Source organism: Ovis aries, chromosome 10 (genome assembly GCF_016772045.2).
Source record: "Ovis aries strain OAR_USU_Benz2616 breed Rambouillet chromosome 10, ARS-UI_Ramb_v3.0, whole genome shotgun sequence".
Lineage (NCBI taxonomy): Eukaryota > Metazoa > Chordata > Mammalia > Artiodactyla > Bovidae > Ovis > Ovis aries.
The window spans coordinates 12,262,812-12,278,605 of record NC_056063.1 but is presented as its reverse complement, the minus strand read 5'-3'; the positions used below and the strand labels follow the sequence as shown (position 1 = coordinate 12,278,605).

Genomic DNA, 15,794 nt, shown 5'->3' with positions numbered 1-15,794 from the left:
ATAATTTTTTACTCCAAATCCATTTAAATTCCTATGTTTGCTTTTTCATAAAAAAGTACATATTAACTACTCTGTTCTACACTGTTTTTAAATTGTAACTCATTTTTGCTCACAATTGTCTGAGAGCAGCACCATTACCGCCTCTTTTTTTGCAGATGTGTACAGAAGCGCAGAGGTGAAACACTTGTCTGAGGTCACACAGCTGGCCTCGTATATTCTGGCTTCAGCCTGATGCTCTGGCCACTGTACTGCGATGTTTCTTGACTTTGTCTCTCTGATCAAACATTATTTTAGTGATGGTAGCACATCAGTAAGTACCTCACCAAAGTACTAGCCATGTGTTTAAACTGTTGGCCAAGCAGTTCTTACATGCTATTACTTCATTATACATGTAATAGCTTGATTTTTTAAAATTCTAACTTCATGTTCCTAATCCTTGCCCAGCCTGATCCCAGAGTCTTTCCTTTGGCCAGTTATTCCATATTTTCCCATTTTTTCCCCAATAGTAATATCCTTATCAATTTCATTTTCTGTTTTCTTCTCTGTTCTCCAGACTACTAAACTTACTTTATCTCTTAACACATCTTCCCTGAGCGGTTGTTGCTCAGTCGTTAAGTGGTGATTCATGTCCGTTGAGTCTATGATGCCATCCAAGCATCTCATCCTCTGTCACTCCCTTCTCCTCTTGCCCTTAATCTTTCTCAGGATCAGGGTTTGTTTCCTTTAGGATTGATGACCCCTGAGAGGTATCGTCAGTAAACTTAACAGCTCTGTTTTCTCTCCTGTCACCCAGGTAATTCATAGAAACGTAAACTAGATCCGTGCCTGTGATCTTTTACATGATGCTCCTGCCAGGCAGACACTGCTTCAGTTCTCTGCGTGCATCGACCAAACAGTTGTTACAGTAGGTTATAGAGACGGGTGAATCAGAGCTGCAGACCAGCCCTCAGCTGTAGATCCTAGCAAGCGGTCTGCTCTAGACTGTCTTGGAAGAAAGGATTAGGAGCAAGCTGGAGTTTTATTTCCTAAGTCACAAGCTGAATAAGCTTGAGAACCACTGATGCAGTGTATATTTTTTCTTAGTTTTGTTAAATCCCTTGCCACTAGAGAATAGCTACATTCTTTTCAAGTGTTGTGTACTTTTTTTTAGTCTGAGAAAAACTTTAAAAATCAAAAAAATGTAAATACAAATGTATAGTACATAACATAGCCAAACTTGTTGCTCATATTTAACAGCTATGAATATTTCTTCAATTTGACTCTACTCTTCTTTCTGTAGAAAGAAAACACTAATAATAGCTAAAGCTACCTTTAACAACCATGCCAATCTCATCTCCCCTCCTTCAAGTCAATCACTGTTGTCAGTTTAGTTTATAACCTTCCAGTCCTTTGTATGTGTGTGTGTGTCTTTAACTTATAAAGCAAATTCATATTAAGAAAATAATTATTTCATGCTGAAGTATTAGTCGCTCAGTCGTGTCTGACTCTTTGTGACCCCCATGGACTGTGGCCCACCAGGCTTCTCTGTCGATGGAATTTCCAGGCCAGAATACTGGAGTGAGTAGGCATTCCCTTCTTCAGGGGATCTTCCCTACCCATGGATCAAACCCAGGTCTTCTGTGTTGCAGTCATATTCTTTACTGTCTGAGTCCCTCCATTGTAAAAATCATTGATACTCCGTTAGGGGGAGTGATTTTTTAAAATTTTTAGTCCTTAGTTGTAATAAAAATAAACAATATTACAATTGTTTCAATATCAGATTATCTTAACATACTTAACATCATATCCCAACCGCTTACACCCGCTCCCCTCTCTCTGGACCTCTCCAGTCAGCATTGCCTACAGGTTTCTCCCAGCAGCATCCTTAGGTAAGCCAACAGAATAATGAAGTATCTTGGGCCGGTGCCATATACTTCCCAGCCATCTTTTAATTCGTTAAGATCTAAAATGGCTTTTTTGTTGAGCTTTATAAAGTGCCGTCCCTTGTAAGTGAGACAGATATTGTTGTAGCCAGACTGTTCAGATGATGGCAGCAGTGACAATGTGAGCAGAAGGAGAGGGGGTGAGGTGCTTAAATTAAGCAAGTAGATTTGCGTCCTAATGGGGTCGTTCGGCTCACAACTCTGTTAACTATTTCTCTTCAGGGAGATATATCTGTAATGTTTTGTGCAAGAAGAGATAAGAGCATTGCTGGAAAATCTAAGAATTATTTCTTTATTTCCTCTGACTTTATTGATTTATGCATCCAAATAGTCAACAAATACCGAATTCAGGTACTCTAGAAGAAGAGCCAGGGATGTAAGTGTTTGTGTAAGTAATTTTAGAGGCAGAGCTTTTCGGTGAAGCTTTTGGGGAAGTAAAAGAGTCAGGATAAAAAGGCTGGGGAGAAGAGGTGGGTTTAGATAAAGTCTCATCTCAGCCTCTTCACAGAAAGCTCTGGAGCATAAATGCAACTACCCAGTTGCATTATTCCACCTGGAAGCAGAGGGCCAGCCTTTTTTGCCCCCATATCTGTGAGGCATTAGTTAAAGACTGCTCTTTAGGAGAAGAATGAAGGAGAACCTCTAGCTACCCAGGCAGTTCTGGACAAAGAACTCCCCGTTAGTGGCAAACAGTTTTTTGAATGAGGGTGCAGCTGTGAGCTTTTAGAAGTCAATGCTGCAGTAGCTGTGGAATGAGTGCCTTTGGTGGCAGAGGAGATCTGGGTAGGACACTGCCAGCATCTACTACCAGAGACCTTTACTGAGGTCATGTTGAGGTCATATTGTAGGGCTTCATTGCTTTCATGAAGCTTTCCTTCTAGTGGTAAAGAGAAGATATGCAAGAAACAAATAATTCAATAAACCGAAAAATACCGATACTTTTGTTTGTTGTTCAGTTGCTAAGTTGTGTCCAACTCTTTGCAACCCCATGAAATGTATCACCCTGTCCTTCACTATCTCCCACAGTTTGCTCAGATTCGTGTCCATTGAGACAATGATGCCCTCCAACCATCTCATCCTCTGTCACCCCCTTCTCCGCTTGCCCTCAGTCTTTCCCAGCATCAGGGTCTTTTCCAGTGAGTCAGCTCTTTGCATCAGGGGCCAAAGTATTGGAGCTTCAGCTTCAGCATCAGTCCTTCCAATGCATATTCAGGGTTTATTTCCTTTACTATTGACTGGTTTGATCTCCTTGCTCCAGATGACATACAAATATCTATAGGGTAATGTGATAATTAGTAAATGGATAAGTTTGGAAGCAATAACTATCTTTTGTGTTGGAATTTACAGCAAGACATTCTAACATTTTAGCAGCTTTGTCTCTTGGAGATTCAGTGGTTGAACTGACCTATTCTATGATGGATCCATAAGTGATTACTAATTATAGTAACTTGGGGCTTCTGAGAACTTGGACTGTTGATAGTATGGAATAGGACTCCAGCCAATAGCAGAAGATACCAGACCTAGCTTGAATCTGAGCCAGGGGGAATAGGGTTTTCAGGAGTAAGGATACCAGTACCAGTGGGAAGGTTGGTGTGATAGTCAGGTAATCAAGGGGACAGAGGCAGAAGTAGATGAGACTTAGGAGATTTATAACCTCTCTGAGCAAGATCAGTAAGTTGCGTATCTCATTTCCTGTTTAGAATAGGAAATCAGGAACTGAGCAGAGCTGAGCCTGTAGCTTAGTAAAACTGAATAAAGTGAGGATAGCACTAGGAACTCTGCAGTCTACTAACAAAGCATCTTTGCTATTACACCCATCACATCCTGAATATGATTTTCTTTTTACCAACTCTCAGTGGTAATGGTATAGTTCAGTTCAGTTGCTCAGTCATGTCCGACTTTTTGCGACCCCATGAATCGCAGCACGCCAGGCCTCCCTGTTCATCACCAACTCCTGGAGTTCACTCAGACTGAGTGCCATCGAGTGCCATCGAGCCATCTCATCCTCTGTCGTCCCCTTCTCTTCCTGCCCCCAACCCCTCCCAGCATCAGAGTCTTTTCCAATGAGTCAACTCTTCGCATGAGGTGGCCAAAGTACTGGAGCTTCAGCTTCAGCATCATTCCTTCCAAAGAAATCCCAGGGTTGACCTCCTTCAGAATGGACTGGTTGGATCTCCTTGTAGTCCAAGGGACTCTCAAGAGTCTTCTCCAACACCACAGCTCAAAAGCATCAATTCTTCGGCACTCAGCCTTCTTCACAGTCCAACTCTCACGTCCATACATGACCACAGGAAAAACCATAGCCTTGACTAGACGGACCTTAGTCGGCAAAATAATGTCTCTGCTTTTGAATAGTTTAACTAAGTGTTAGTGTTAACTAAGCCAGCCCTCATGTAATGGACAGTGGTTTAAAAGATTTGTGGAAAAAAAAAAAACAGCAACAACCTGGGTTGAAAATAACATTAATAATGTAAACATAAATAATATGAAATCGGCAGAAATTTATGTAAGTATAACCATTGATGGAGCATCTGATTTGATTGGATAGAGACAATACGTACTCTTGAATAAGGTTACAGAGGACACCACATATGACATATTCACTCCAAATGATTAAAAACAAAATACTGCCTCAAAGATTGAACGAAAACTTGCACAAAGCACTACAGGATGTCACTAGTTTGATATAAAAATGAGACCTTTAAATCAAAGCCAAAACTATTGCAATATTTTGTAATGAGGTAGGAACTGACCGTGAAAATCTTTTATACTACACAGTCTCACCACTTCTAATCTCACTGCAAAATATTTAAAAGATCTGTCATACCTACCTGTCTGTCTTTTACAAAGTCAGGAGTTCACAACTGGTTGATCTGTCTGTGTGTTAATGGCTGTCAGAGAGTGCTACATAACAGATAATTTAAAAATTAGAAAAACATTTAATTTGATCCTTAAATCTGGAGGTCATGCTTTAGCTGTAAAGTAGAAAATAAGTCCTGGAAAAAAAAAAAAAAGCTTCTCTGGAGAGAATGTTTTTGAATTTGATGTTTATAACTGTTTCAATTAGTTTTTTGTGTGGCTGAAAATAATGTATGTCACTCTGTGATATTACGATATAATAATTATATGTTTGGTCTTCATTCCCTTTCTGGGCAGAAGAGCTTCTAAAACAGTTTCAGTTTCTTGTGTGATAGGGAAATCTTTTCCTAAAATATTTGGTCTTTGTCTCCAGTTCTAAGACCTTGGGAATCTCCAGAGTGATAAGAGAGTCTAATAAGATGACTTTACATCCCTAGAGAATTGTCGAGTATGGAAAACCCACACATTTGGTGCCCGAAGTAGAAATAGAATGTAATATACTCCTAAAATTTCTCATGTCTGCACACTAACACAGTTTAAAATACAGTTTCCTACAAATGAAGAGTTTCAGTGGTTTTTGAACCCATTCGTTCAAAATATAAAACATGACACTGTCCAAATAGTTTGCAAAAACACTGATGTCAGGAAAGATAGAAATTCCCAAGCCTAACTGTAACAAAAACCTTTATATGTTTTGATAGATGAAATTGAAAAATGCGGGGACTCCCCTTGGGGCCCAGTGGCTAAAACGCCACAGTCCCAATGCAGGGGGCCTATGTTCGATCCCTGGTCAGGGAACTAGATCCCACATGCTGCTTCTAAAGATCCCAAGTGTCACAATGAAGACCCAGCACAGCCAAATAAATACTTAATTTGAAAAACAGGAGAAAAAAAAGTGTGCGTTGAGCTTCAGGGAATACAGTCCATGTTGCGCCTCTGTTTGGAGCTATGTGTCTCTGTGAATTCTTTGTCAGCTATAGTAAGTGTTGAAGTAAACTCAATGTAGACTGGACCTTTAAATCACACAAATAATAAAGTGTGATTAATCACATTATTCTTTCTAAAATATCCTTTGTTAATTTTTAACGAGAGCAAAAAGTTTTTTTGTATTATTAACAAATATAATTTTAAAGTATTTTTAATATAAATATATTTATTTTAATTGGAGGCTAATTACTTTACAATATTGTATTGGTTTTGACATACATTAACATGAATCCACCACGAGTTCCCCATCCACATCCCTCCCCATCCCATCCCTCTAGGTCATCCCAGTGCACCAGCCCTGAGCACCCTGTCTCATGAATCAAACCTGGACTGGCGATTCATTTCACATATGATAATATACATGTTTCAAAGCCATTCTCCCAAATCATCCCACCCTCACCCTCTCCCACAGAGTCCAAAAGACTGTTCTATACATCTATGTCTCTTTTGCTCTCTCACATACAGGGTTATCGTTACCATCTTTCTAAATTCCATATATATGCATTATTATACTGTATTGGTGATTTTCTTTCTGGCTTACTTCACTCTGTATAATAGGCTCCAGTTTCATCCACCTCATTAGAACTGATTCAAATGTATTCTTTTTAATGGCTGAGTAATACTCCATTGCGTATATGTACCACAGCTTTCTTATCTATCTGTCTGCTGATGGACATCTAGGTTGCTTCCATGTCCTGGCTATTATAAACAGTGCTGCAATGAACATTGGGGTACACGTGTCTATTTCAGTTCTGGGTTCTTTGGTGTGTATGCCCAGCGGTGGGATTGCTGGGTCATATGGCAGTTCTGTTTCTGGTTTTTTTAAGGAATCTTCACACTGTTCTCCATAGTGGCTGTACTAGTTTGCATTCCCACCAATAGTGTAAGAGGGTTTCCTTTTCTCCACACCCTCTCCAGCATTTATTGCTTATAGACTTTTGGATCACAGCCATTCTGACTGATGTGAAATGGTACCTCATTGTGATCTTAATTTGCATTCCTCTGATAATGAGTGATGTTGAGCCTCTTTTCATGTGTTTGTTAGCCATCTGTATGTCTTCTTTGTTTAGTTCTTTGGCCCATTTTTTGATTGGGTCATTTATTTTTCTGGAATTGAGCTGCAAGAGTTGCTTGTATATTTTTGAGATTAATTCTTTGTCAGTTGCTTCATTTGCTGTTATTTTCTCCCATTCTGAAGACTGTCTTTTCACCTTGCTTATAGTTTCCTTTGTTGTGCAGAAGCTTTTAATTTTAATTAAGTCCCATTTGTTTATTTTTGCTTTTATTTCCAGTATTCTAGGAGGTGGGTCATAGAGGATCCTGCTGTGATTTATGTTGGAGAATGTTTTGCCTATGTTCTCCTCTAAGAGTTTTATTGTTTCTGGTCTTATGTTTAGATCTTTAATCCATTTTGAGTTTATTTTTGTGTATGGTGTTAGAGAATGTTCTAGTTTCATTCTTTTACAAGTGGTTGACCAGTTTTGCCAGCATGACTTGTTAAAGAGATTGTCTTTTCTTCATTGTATATTCTTGCCTCCTTTGTCAAAGATAAGGTTTCCATAGATGTGTGTGAATTTATCTCTGGGCTTTCTATTTTGTTCCATTGATCTATATTTCTGTCTTTATGCAAATACCATACTGTCTTGATGACTGTGGCTTTGTAGTAGAGCCTGAAGTCAGGCAGATTGATTCCTCCAATTCCATTCTTCTTTCTCAAGATTGCTTTGGCTATTCAAAGTTTTTTTGTATTTCCATACAAATTATGAAATTATTTGTTCTAGCTGTGTGAAAAATACTGTTGGTAGCTTGATAGGGATTGCCTTGAATCTATAGATTGCTTTGGGTAGTATACTCATTTTCACTATATTGATTCTTCCAATCCATGACTATATTGATTCTTTGGATCCATGACTATATTGATTCTTCCGACCCATGATAAAGTGTTTTAAGGTATTTCAACTTTAGTTAGGCTGTTATTTCTATATTTGTGTACTTAAGAGTGGATCTTCTCAATAAAACAAACAAACAAAACTTATTCATCATGCACTGAGAGCCACTGACCTAGAATAGACTCCACTGTTATACATGTCATTCTTTACCACAGTCATGGGTTTCCACCTCTGCCTGCCTTCTTAGTGTTGTCTCCCAAGGGCAGGGGCATTTCTTTGAACTGCTTCCTCCAGCATGATTTCAGGAATACGGTAGGTGTACAATATACTTTTGTTAAGCAGATGGATAGATGCAGTGTCTGTCTTCCCGTTCATCTTTGAGACATCCATTTAGATAGTCCTCTGTCTGAAGTGTAGAGATGATTGGCCCTCCATTCACATGAGATGAAAGTCAGTTTCTTACACATGTACCCCAGTGTTCATTGGAGCACTCTCCCCAATGCACATAGAAGCCAGTACCATGGTACTGGAGTTTGATAAAAGAAAAGAGCTATCTTCAGAGTCAGTCAGCAGGGAGAGAAGAGACAGGGCTCAATTCTGTCTCTTCCCAATCTGGAGTTGGGTCACACTTTCATGAGTTAGGTGAGGAGGGTTGGTATACAGAAGCACTGGCAGGCAGGTTTTGATTGGAGGGCTTTGAAACATGGCCATTTGTGGTAAGGTGTGCTAAGGGGGCTTTAGCACTGGGTCTTCCTGGGCAACAGACCCTTCACCTCTGAAAGGGATCCCATGTTCAGGTCCTGGTCATGTCCTGGTCCTTTGGTTCCCTGGCTGCTATTGGGAGATGAGGATAGAAATTTTGGTTCCAGGTATTATTTGAGTACAAAATGTTCTCCTCTGCATATGCTTTGCCTGCATGACCTGCTGTTTTGTTCTACTGTCTTTGAAAAATAGCTCAGTAACTTGTTAGAAACAGGATACAGTCAATTTGGGCCAATTCTGAGGTTACATGAACAAATAAAATGTTTCTTAAGTGTAAAGTGCTTTCTGTGAGACAGTAATTCAACTGGGAGTATAGAACTGAGAAATACTTAATGCTTCAAAGAGGAGACGATCTTTTGAGCTGAGCCTTTGAGGAACAGACCTTGATGCTTTGTCCCTCTTTGGCAAAATGGGGAGAAGGGAACAAAAAACTTCTCAGAATAAGGGCACACACTTGGGCACGATGCATAAGGAATTACCAGAAACTCAGGACAGCCTAGGGCCCCTGACTAGCATAGCTGACTGAAACGTGTCCACTTCAGCAAATGTTGCTGAACACCTAGTAGATGCTGGTCACTTTCCTAGCATGAGTGACTACATCAGGAACAAAAGAGCCAAAAGCCGCAGACTTCATATTTATACTCTAATTTCTAGTGAGAGAGAGGGGTTTTCCTAGTGAGAAAACAAGATACTTATTTAAAATATGCAGTCTGTCAGATAATAAGTGCCATGTGGAAAAATAAGGCAGGAAAGGGGGCCAGAGTGGGGTTTACCATGTTCATAGATAGGCCAGAGAAGGCTGTCCTGAGAAGCTGACTTTTGAGTAGCCCTTAGGCATAGTGCCTATTTCCAGTCTTTTGCCTCTATAAACATGCCTTTTATATTTTAAGTTTTATCTGTGTAGTAAGTACTTTTTTTTCTTTATGGTGGGACTTTCAAGCTTCTCAGACAAACCTTGAATACATAGAAATAATACCGAAACTCAAGTGAGAGAACAGGACAAATGAACCACACCCTCACTTTCATCTTGAAAAAATAGTTTTGCCCAGGAGACGAGAGAACTTACAAGTCCCAATGACCTAAGCTGCTCATATCTTTAAAAGGTGCAGTGGTTGAAATGCCCACTAGAACCCAGTCAGAAAATGCTGTGCACACTGCCTCTTCAGCATCGCTCAGGAAGCTCTCCACAGTGATTATCCTGACACAGTTCATAAAGCAGTGAAAAAAAACGGTTGCCACTTTATGCCCACTCATTTATTTAATTTGAAGTTCAAGAAGTGTGCTAGATACAGGAAGAGGAAAAGCAGCCAGAGGCTGAGCTAGCTGTGTTTGGTCAGCTGTCCTCCGCCCACCCTGGTGTCTGGACAGCAGCTCCTTGTTGGTGTTTCCCTAATGGTATCATACACATGTTTGTATTAGAACAACTGGGTATGTTAAAGAGTAGCATTCAAAATCTCCATCGCATTTTAAGAAAAAAATGAAAATGACAAAGACATGTGTTAAAGGACTGCTCTGTCCTGTGCTCTCTAATTCCTCAGAGGTATTAATGTTTATTCCTTTTCCTCTGCCGTAAAAATGACACTGGAAAATGGGCTGGGGTTAAACAAACTCTTTAGTTTTTGTTGCTAATGCAGAGTTCCAAAGAATAGCAAGGAGAGATAAGAAAGCCTTCCTCAGTGATCAGTGCAAAGAAATAGAGGAAAACAATAGAATGGGAAAGATCTCTTCAAGAAAATTAGAGATACCAAGGAAATATTTCATGCAAAGATGGGCTCAATAAAGGACAGAAATGGTATGGACCTGAGAGAAGCAGAAGATATTAAGAAGAGGTGGCAAAAATACACAGAAGAACTGTACAAAAAAGATCTTCACAACCCAGATAATCACGATGGTGTGGTTACTCGCCTAGAGCCAGACATCCTGGAATGTAGAGGAGGTGATGGAATTCCAGTTGAGCTATTTCAAATCCTAAAATATGATGCTGTGAAAGTGCTGCATGCAGTATGCCAGCAAATCTGGAAAACTCAGCAGTGGCCACAGGACTGGAACGTCAGTTTTCATTCCAATCTCAAAGAAAGGCAATGTCAAAGAATGCTCAAACTACCACACAGTTGCACTCATCTCACACACTAGTAAAGTAAACCTTAAAATTCTCTAAGCGAGGTTTCAAAAATTCGTGAACCATGAACTTCCAGATATTCAAGCTGGATCTAGAAAAGGCAGAGGAACCAGAGATCAAATTGCCAAGATCTGCTGGATCATTGAAAGAGCAAAAGAGTTCAGAAAAACCTCTATTTCTGTTTTACTGACTATGCCAAAGCCTTTGACTGTGTGGATCACAATAAATTGTAGAAAATTCTTCAGGAGATGGGAATACCAGACCACCTGACTTGCCTCTTGAGAAATCTGTAAGCAGGTCAGGAAGCAACAGTTAGAACTGGACATGGAACAGATTGGTTCCAAATCGGGAAAGGATATGTCAAGGATGCATAATGTCATCCAGCTTATTTAACTTATGCAGAGTACATCATGAGAAATGTTGGGCTGGATGAAGCACAAGCTGGAATCAAGATTGCTGGGAGAAATATCAATAACCTCAGATATGCAGATGACACTACCCTTATGGCAGAAAGTGATGAAGAACTAAAGAGCCTCTGGATGAAAGTGAAAGAGGAGAGTGAAAGAGTTGACTTAAAGCTCAACATTCAGAAAACGAAGATCATGGCATCTGGTCCCTTCACTTCATGGGAAATAGATGGGGAAACAGTGGCTGACTTTATTTTTTTGGGCTCCAAAAGCACTGCAGATGGTGACTGCAGCTATGAAATTAAAAGGCGCTTGCTCCTTGGAAGTAAAGTTATGACCAACCTAGACAGCATATTAAAAAGTAGAGATATTACTTTGCCAACAAAGGTCCGTCTAGTTAAGGCTATGGTTTTTCCAGTAGTCATGTATGGATGTGAGAGTTGGACTATAAAGAAAGCTGAGCGTCGAAGAATTGATGCTTTTGAACTGTGAGAGTCCCTTGGATTGCAAGGAGATCCAACCAGTCTATCCTAACGGAAATCAGCCCTGAATATTCACTGGAAGGACTGATGCTGAAGCTGAAACTCCAATACTTTGGCCACCTGATGCAAAGAACTGACTCATTTGAAAAGACGCTGTTGTGGGGAAAGGTAGAAGGCAGGAGCAGAAGGGGACGATTGTAAATTATCTTTTGATATTTAATTTCATGCAGGATCCAGTTTATACTGTGCCAAAGGTGGTACATCATTAGTATAGTAAAAATAAGTTCACTTAAATATATTAGGAATTTAAGCTCAGCAAAGGAAAGAATTTGTACTTTCACAGGGACTTATCCTTATCTAAAGCAGTGCCTATTAGTAGATATTCAATAAATATTTATTGAACAATCATCTCATGTCCTGATATGAAAATGTATTCGCTTAATTTTTTAATATTTTTACTCATTCAGTTTTGTATCAATATTTTAGTCTACATTTCACTCTTTTCCTTTTAAAAAACTGATCAGAAAATACATTGTTTAATGTCAGGGGAAAAGATAAGTAAGAAACCTGCATACTGTTTTTCTTTTTTTGTTTCTAGAAAAGAGAAAATGAAGTTCCTACAAAGAAATTAGGTCATTTTGAGTACCCTAAAATTTCCCAAGCCAGTAAGCTCATTTTGAGAATAAAGACAAAAGATCCCATTGTAAATATTTACAAATATTTATTTTTAAAAAGACTAGACAACTTACAAAACGTTCAGATTTTGTTAAAGGTTTGACTATCAGCATGACTTTGAATATTGGAGGAATTTCTTTTTAAATAAGTGTTAATATATTGTTGGGAGACGTGATAAGGAAGGTAACGTAGAGTTTGAAAACTATAAATATTTTGAAAATTTTAGCTTCCATCAAATGACTGTTTTGCGGTGGCTATTTTCTACCTGTTGTTCCCAGAAAAACCTACCTCTGGAGAGCAAAGTGCTGAACCACAGTCGACTCCCTTCCATAAATATTATCCCCCAATGTCTTCCCTCCTTTTATGGTTTGTTAGGAGTTTATGCATCTGGATGTATTAGTGATGAGTGTTTGATGACTAAATACATAATTTGTCCTCCAAAACAACTCTTTTAAGAGCTGGAGTCTTTTGAGTCACTTTGGCAGAAATAATATTTTTTTTATCTTATGAAAAGAACTTTTCCCTTACAGCATTCAAAGCACATTTAATAATATTTCTTTCTCATTCTTGTCTTTTTAACTTTTTACTCTATTTCCTCAAATGTTCTATTTTAATTCCCCTCTGTAGAGGTGGATAATATTGGCTTTCAGGAGTTTAATTGATTTGCTGTCCACCTGAAACTATCACAACATTGTTAATTGGCTATATTCCAATCCAATACAAAAAGTTAAAACAGAAAATATATACTTGTGCGTGAAAAAAATAATAGTAATTTTTAAAAGGAGTTTAAGTGATTTAAAAACAAGAAAGTTGAAGTAATTGACAAAACTAGGAGGACTATTTATTAATAGACCAGTGCTGGTTTTTAAGCAACCCTGCAATAATCACGGCTAACTTGTATCTACTTTTATTTTGGATTGTGCGGCAACACTGCTTATATTAGTGATTATTTCTCTTTGAGGGCTCAGGGAAGTTTCTTTCCCAACTTAGCAAAATAAATTTATCTTTTGTAGGCAAGGCAGGAAGGAAGTGTGCAGAGAGCCCAGAATGTTTGTAAACATTAATTCTCTAATTCGTTTGCATCCCCTTTATCTAAGTTACCACTCTCTTCTTTTATTAATGATAATTATTATTAGTACTTCTTATCTTTATTTCATTTCTTGTTTTAAAATAAGCCTTCTAGAAATGATAGTCTTGATAATACCATGACTTCTTCACTTAAAATATCCTTCAACAGCATTTACTTCTCAGACAGTAATTTTATGCTTATATCTAATTTGTTTAAATTACCATTTGATTCTATTTTCATAATCATCCCACTTCTTAAAATATTGAGCAAATATTTGTAAAGTGCCTCCTGTGAGTCATATTCTATCTTTCTTTTCTATCTTTCTATCTTTCTTTTATAAACCAAATGCTTGGTTTATAATAATGAATGGACTATTACTTTAGCCATCTCTATTTTAATGAACTGCAAAGTTAGATAAGATTTTTATTAGCTATTTGAAACTCCTATGTGTCTTTTTTCCTCCTTCACCCTTGTGGTTAACTATTATTATTTTTCTAAAAGACAGCTAACCATAAGCCAATTTAAATACAACTTACTAAAATATCATCCTCAAAATAGACATTGCTATTTTGAGATCTTTTGCCCCTCAATAAATTAGAATTTATTAGCTTAATGTACCTTTATTAGCAAAGTCACAGGAATGGATTGTGCTTGCTCTCCAGTGGCCAATTTGCTGTCCTTATTTTGATAAAAACTTGGTCTTTATTCAATTTAATTACTTTTATTGCATCTGGAATCATTTAAAATTACTATTGAAGCATTAATAACTCCAGCTTAAAAAAACTTTAAAGTTACAGAGTTAAAATAAGACTAGAGTTTAGCAGCGTGTTTCTTTTAGTAGCCTCTTTATCAATACAGGCTTTAACTGATGGACAACTTTAGTTTGTAAAATAGTAAGTGAGAACAATTGGTGCTAACATAAATGTCAGCAATTAGCTGAACATTCTAATTAATTCCTCAAGCATTGCTGGTAACTGTTATGTCCTGGAGAGATGTCTCTTTGTTAAACTGTAGGCTAAGAAACTGTTACTAAGATGTGTTTTCTTTTCCCCAGTATTGTGCAAATTTTGACTCTACTTCAGCTTTTATGAGCTTATATTTCAAAACAATTCTTGAGAGGAACAAATCATAATAGAATTGAAACTGTAACAAGTAAAATATTCTCTTAGGGTCATTGATTATTTGTGTGGAGAATTACTGTGATGCTCCTAAAACCAAAGCAATGATTTTAGTCAAATATTTTCTGAAAAAGGATCATTGTATTGTCTTTAAGAGTCAATTTATATGGTATTCTATCATGGCTTTCCTGGTAGCTCAGCTGGTAGAGAATCCGCCTGCAGTGCGGGAGACTGGGTTCGATCCTTGGGTTGGGGAAATCCCCTGGAGAAGGGAAAGGCTGCCCACTCCAGTATTCTGGCCTGGAGAATCCCATGGACTATACAGTCGCAAAGAGTTGGACGCGACGAGCAACTCACTGTCACTTATATGCTACTTGTGACAGTAGTCATCATTTACTGAGTTGAAGTTTATAATATTGTAAGATACCTTGAAAAACAAGCTTTTAAAAATATATATATTTATACGCTTTTGGTTGCAGTGTTTCTTTGCTGCGCTTGGGCTACTCTTTGTTGCGGTCTGTGGGCTTCCCATTGCAGCGGCTTCCCTTGTTGCAGAGCACGGGCTGTAGGTGTGCCGGCTTCAGTCGGTGCAGTGTGTGGGCTCAGTGGCTGTAGCTCACAGGTTGTAAAGCATGAGCTCAGAAGTTGTGACACCCAAGCCTAGTTGCTCTGCAGCACGTGGAATCTTCTGGACCACGGATTAAACCTGTGTCTGCTGTATTAGCAGGCGGATTCTAATCCACTGGGCCATCAGGGAAGTTCGAGCATTTTTTGTTGTTGTATTAAGTGCTATGCAGAAATTAGTGAGTTATTTTCTACTCTTATATAATAAGGGACTAACATATAAGCCAACCTGTTTTTTTAATTGAATATCATTTTACATATTTTGCTAGCCTTTGCTTTTCCTTTGACATGTAAGACAAAGGACTGATAATAAGAATGGAACAAAACCACTTTTTCTCATTAAGTTGCTCTTTCTCATTGCCTACTCCACTGAAAGCCATGTTTCCCATTTGTGTTTATACTTATTCCTTGTCCCTTTTAGGAATCATCTGGTTTGTGCTTGTTCCTTCAAACCTATGTTTTTTATTTATAGCATAAGTCTTTTGAGAAATCTAATTTGCCAAATTGTATGCTGTCAGAATTAACGTGTTATAGAACAATTTCATTTGCCTTTTTTAAATTGTAATTCACCTTGAATTTCCCGTTCTTAATCTGCTGTGAAGCACCATAATTATTAAAGTAATGATCGAATTTCCTTTCTACTGATAATGATACAGAGTTCCTTTTTCCATTTTGGTGCTGGGAGGTATCATGTTGTTGCCCATTAAATATGTGACAGCTGAGGTGAGAAATTCACTATATTGCTATAAAAATCTGTGTGAACACATCTCTTTCTTTTCCTCACCTACCCCTCTGTATTGCCGGAATACGAACAGTGAATTTGTGATATTAAGGTCTGTTATTTGTTTAAAACCCAAAAATGGCCTTTATTTTTTTAGCAG

At 38.2% G+C, this 15,794-nt stretch overlaps 1 protein-coding gene across 4 annotated transcripts in view; it reads left to right on the top strand.

The window, feature by feature from the left end:
* Positions 1 to 15,794, top strand: part of VWA8 (von Willebrand factor A domain containing 8) — a 383,005-nt gene that overhangs the window by 166,868 nt on the left and 200,343 nt on the right. The window lies entirely within an intron of this gene.